Source organism: Pollachius pollachius (genome assembly GCF_949987615.1).
Source record: "Pollachius pollachius genome assembly, chromosome: 19".
Taxonomy (NCBI): domain Eukaryota; kingdom Metazoa; phylum Chordata; class Actinopteri; order Gadiformes; family Gadidae; genus Pollachius; species Pollachius pollachius.
Window position 1 is genome coordinate 1,385,670 of NC_136952.1, and position 5,857 is coordinate 1,391,526.

The following is a 5,857-nucleotide window of genomic DNA, read 5'->3' on the forward strand; positions in this document are numbered from 1 at the left end:
GATCTTCAAGTCTGACCTCAGTAGCAGACCTCCAGACATTAGGTCAGCCTCCAGAGAGCAGATCAGCCTCCAGAGAGCAGATCAGCCTCCAGAGAGCAGATCAGCCTCCAGAGGGCTAATAGTCGAGGCGGCCAGAGAACACATATAATGTCATACATGTTAAACCGCCACCTGCCAATCAGGGCGCACCGTTCAGAACATATGCCTTCCCCATCCCTTGGCTTAGACGACCAGGCTGTCTGCATGTGTTTGCCTGTGTGAGTGTGATAGATGGAGTGAGAGACAGAGAGAGAGAGAGAGAGAGATTGAGTGTGTTTGAGTAAGAGTGATCTTATGTCGCAGACAGAAAACTCATCTGTATGGAATGCATCTTGGCCCGTGAAAAGAATGAATAAATAAAATGTTTTACTTTCCCTACCTCTTGTTTCTAGTTCGCATTTGAAGCAGTTCGCTGATTAATTTTATTGACTTGCATGATTCATGGCCCTTCTGGGTTGTATATTCACGGTTTAAAGCACTCATGTAAGCTGCTTTGGAACAAAATGTCTCCTAAACAAATAGTATTTGTGCGTGCGTGCGTGCGTGCATGTGTGGGTGTGCATGCATAGGCGCCTGTGTGTGTGTGCATGTGTGTGTGCAGGGCCTATTACGTGGTACCTGTGCTGAGTTCTCAGCTCTCCTAGCCACTTAAGAGTAATTACAGGGATAATGTTCGGGCATAATGAATAAAGCCTAAACATTAAACCACCTGCATCTGGAAAGGAAAACCCACAGCTTTCCATCAGACGCTCGTCTGATGACTCTCCGCCGCTGCTGCACATTAAAGCCTCCTTCTCTGGCGTAACATTGACTCATACTTTCTCTGGCGTAACATCGACTCGTATTTTGTTCCCCTGGCCATCAACCTCCGTCTTTTTACTCCGAGTCGGTTGGTGTTATGCTTTGTCCGATTTATTGAGTTCATTTTAGTTCGACATGGACAGCCTGTTGCCTCTCTATATATGGATCGCTTTGTGCCAGAATGGGTTGGCGTGGAGGCAGAAGGTGGAAAAGGGAATGAATGAGAGGCTAAAACCAACCTCAAAGGGGAGAGAGCCAGACCTGGAGGTTTCTGACAGGCCCTCAGATGGTAGGAGGGGCTACAGCCGCTGTCGCCATTGGCTGAACACGCAGGAAAGAGGGGGGGGACTGGAGCCTGATGTCCAACTGACCAATTGGAGGGTCGAACAGGGTTGTCTAACTGACCAATGGGAGAGTCGAACAGGGTAGTCCAACTGACCAATGGTCAAACAGGGCTATCCAATTGACCAATAGGAGCGTCAAACAGAGTGGTCCAACTGTCAAATGCTCAAACAGTGTTCTGCATCCGACCAATGGGCTTATTCGTTTGTGGAAGCATTTACGTCGAACACAGATTTTTTTCTTTACAAATCGTATAAATGAGCCTCATGCAGTTCTGCTCAGTTCCAGGAGCGAGCTAGGATGTTAGCGATAAAGATGTTCACCATCAGCATGACGCAGTTCCACCAATCGGGTTAAGGTTAGATTAGCTTTGATTTCTTTACAGCTTAAAACAGCATTGAAAATGTTTATATAATGTTGCTTCGCCCTACAAACGTGTGTCTACCAGAGGGGAATCTGGCGTTTTAATTCATTTTTTTTGGATGTACACGTTCTTTACGGCATGTGGAATCAGACCTTTAAAAAACAAACAATTTCTCACAATCTACATTTAAACTTCATGCGTGTGTTAACCTAAGCACTGGTTCACATAGGTTCCTGAGTAAACCAGACAAGTCTCTCTCTATTCATTTATTCATTGTTGTTTCATTTCCAATATAAAATACATCAAGCGCCTCACTCCTTCTCCTCACTAAACTATCTCCAGTCATTCCCACACAAATGAACAGCAGACGCTTCTTACTATCCTGTTTTTGTTATTTGTCCGACGCCCAGAAGGAAGGAAAACTTTATTCTGCAAGTTCAGCCAGTAAGTGATCACCTGCAGACACACTGGTGCTGTCTGAGAAGTGGTTTATTATGATGACAACTCCATAAATATATCTCGAATGACGCAAAACTTCTCATCCATTCTGTCAATCATGCTGACAGAATGAAGTCGCTAGGCGTTGTCAGACCCTGCTGTGTGATCCTTATCCTCTGCTCTGCACCGTGACAGCAGACACAGCAGGTAGGAGACGCTCACCTCCATCTCCTAGTCAGGAGCCCAGGCCTGCTTCGGTCCTCAGGTACTGCTGGTCTGCTTTAGAGTCTGGAACCGTCCTGGGATATCTGCTTCCTCTCGGCAGTATTAAAACAGGGCCGCGAGCGGTGTCTAGTCCGGCGGTTAAGCTTAATGAAATGTCTGCCCGTTTCCATCTGCCCCAGTCCTGGGCTGCTGAGAGTCAGGGAGAGCTGAGCTGAACCCTTCCCATAAACGGTTGCGTCCGTGCTACCAAACGATAACTCCGCGAGGCTGAGCGAGATAAGCAGAAGGTTTGCTTTAACACGGTCGGCACGGCACATGCGTGCGCTCTGTAACAGCGTGCGGTGCGTCCCGATCCACCTCAATCCCTCAGCAGAAAGCGCCACAAACTTTGTTCCATCCGATATTGTTTTAAATTAAACAGGTTATTATTTGAAGGAAGGCATCTTTGTTTTCCGCTCCTCGGTTTTGATGAGGAGAGTGTTCGTGTCTGAGGTGTAGTGAGCTGGATCAGAGCGCACCGGAAGGGTCTTTTTTGGGTTCACGGTCAAATCCCTCCAGTATGTTGTTTACAGACACACACACACACACATACACACATGTACACAAACATATACGCACACACACATACTGATACATTCAGGAACAAACACATATAAAAACACAAAGACACAAATAAATCAATACCTTGCTTTCAAACAACGAAGCCATGTGTTTGAAACAGTCCATAAAACACAATTGTTAAGTGTAACAAAACAATAAAGAGCTTTAATTTCTTTTATCCTCTGAAATCAGCTAACATCAGGTGAGGCAAAATGAAGGTTGCACACACACACACACACACACACACACACACACACACACACACACACACACACAAACGTTAGCATTTATATACAGCCTAGCCCTTTATCTTCGACAAAAGGATGTGCGTGTAGCTGAATGTGTATGTGTGATTCTTTGTGTGTTTCTGTATTGTCTAGCGGACTTTGTGTTTGTGCATGTGGGGATAAGTGTATGTATATGCGTGTGCGTGCGTGCATGTGCTTGTGTGTGTGTGTGTGTGTGTGTGGGGGGGGGCGTTGTCGTGGAGACAGCGGTTCGGTCGCCCACTCCTCGTTAGATGCTGTGAGAGAGCGAGGGAGGCTGCTTAGTGGACCACGCACGCACACACGCACGCACAAACAAACATGCACACACACACACACACGCACATTAAACAGACTCACACACACACACAAACACACACACACACACACACATTAAACAGACTCACACACACGCAGAAATGAGGTACGTACACACACAATCACACATGCGTAAACAGACACACACACACACACACACACACAAGTAAACAGACTCACACACACGCAGAAATGAGGTACATACGCACACACTCACACATGCATCCACACACACACACACACACACACACATAAACAGACACACACACATAGAAATGAGGTACATACGCACACAATCACACATGCATCGACACACACACGTAAACAGACACACACACACAATAGTAAACAGACTCACACACACGCAGAAATGAGGTACATACGCACATACTCACACATGCATCCACAAACACACACAGACAGAGACAAACACACACACACATAAACAGACACACACACACACACATGGAAATGAGGTACATACACACATACTCACACATGCATCCACACACACACTCACACACACACAGAAGTAAGCAGACTCACACACACGCAGAAATTAGGTCCATAGACACACACTCACACACAGTGCTGTGGTATGGCATATTTATAAGGTCTTTAAAAGGCCTAGGACACTGCAGTGATAAAAAGTCATAACTGGCCTCATAAATCCACCCAGCCGCGCACACACACACACACACACACACACACACACACACACACACACACACACACACACACACACACACACACACACACACACACACACACACACACACACTTTCATAAAAGGGATTCATTCTTACGATGCTGTGTAACTTTTGATTAAATGAAATGCTAAACTCTTTCTTCAATACGCTACATGGATGGTTCAACATACAATTATACTATAGGTACATTTTATGTATGATCAGGGATTCATGAGTGAATCATTGGTCGAATGATTCACAACACTCGTGTTCATTCCTTGTAACATGGAGTGCTTGTGTGGGTGTGTGTGTGTGCGTGTGTGTGTGTGTGTGTGTGTGTGTGTGTGTGCATGAATGTATGTATGTATGTATGTATGTATGTATGTATGTATGTATGTAAGTATGTATGTTTGCATGTATGTATGTATGTATGTATGTATGTATGTATGTATGTATGTACGTATGTGTGTGGTCAGTAGTGTATAGGGTGTGTGTGTGTGCATGCGTGTGTGTGATCTGTAGTGTGTAGGGTATGTGTGTGTGTGTGTGTGTGTGTGTGTGTGTGTGTGTGTGTGTGTGTGTGTGTGTGTCGGGCGTGTTAGGCTATTTCCCAAATGGAGGTCTGACCTTGAGGGTAAGGAGGGTTAGGGGCTGTAAATCCATGGAGTAGATAAACGTCTAACAGTCGTTTCTTTTCAGTCATGGATTATCTGCGTCTCTGCTGGAGAGATAAATCTGAAGACAACAGAAGCAACGACAGAAAGACAAAGACATGCTCCTTCAGTCTCATAGCAGAGCCAGATCTGCTAATCCGCTGCAGCCAGATAAATCTGGGTTGGATTTGTCCTCCTGTAGTACAAAGACGCTCTGACATGAGCAAACACTCACCAGAAAACAGTGGAAGAGTAGAGAATGAACTAGGAGGTAAGACTCCTTAAGAGTCCTAAGGAGAATGAGGAGGAGCCTTAAGGAGGCCGAGGAGGGGTCCTAAGGAGATTGAGGAGGAATCACTTTCTCCATTAGGAAATGCTTCCTTATGGTCTCAGATTGGTGAATTTTTTTTTGTTCTTTTTTACTCAAATGTATTAAGTTCTTAAACGGGGGAAATTGTCAGTTCAAGAAAAAAGAAAAAAACTAAAAACTATTTTCCAAAGTGGTTCATTTTTATTCGAGCGTGAATGTGACTCTGATTTTAACTCGTAGGCAGAAGATCCTCTGCCAAAACCGCGGTTTGCCTACCCTTTAAAAATCCCAAAATTGATCACACATGGCCTAATAAATACTGAGTACATGTGTCGGAGTCGTATGTTTAAACACCAGCCTTGAGACCAGGGTGGAACCAAGATGGCCACCAGGTGAATAAGTTCCATAGAGGAGCAGCATTCCAGCGCTTTAGTGAACACGATCTTGTTCCAACGGTCTGGTTCCACGAGCCGTAAACATGGAACTGGTGTCTGGAGCAGCAAGTGGCAGCCAGGAGGAGAGGCTTTAATCGGGGCTGGAGGGAAGCCTGTATCAGCAAGGGATCATCAATGGCCAGGTTATCTTCTACTTATCAGGGCTTGAAGGATCCAAGTCATGAGTCATGGTTGGTTTCTGTTCAGTTAGAGGCCTTTATTCTGTCAAAAACAGTCAGAGGGGTTGGATATAGTCTTCTTCACTTTTGATTAGTGTCCCAAAAACGTAAAAAAAAATATCCCCAAGTAATGCTGCGGAAACCATTCAGTTTAAAGAGCAAATATAATTAAGTTTTAAGCATTTAGTGATGGCTGAGG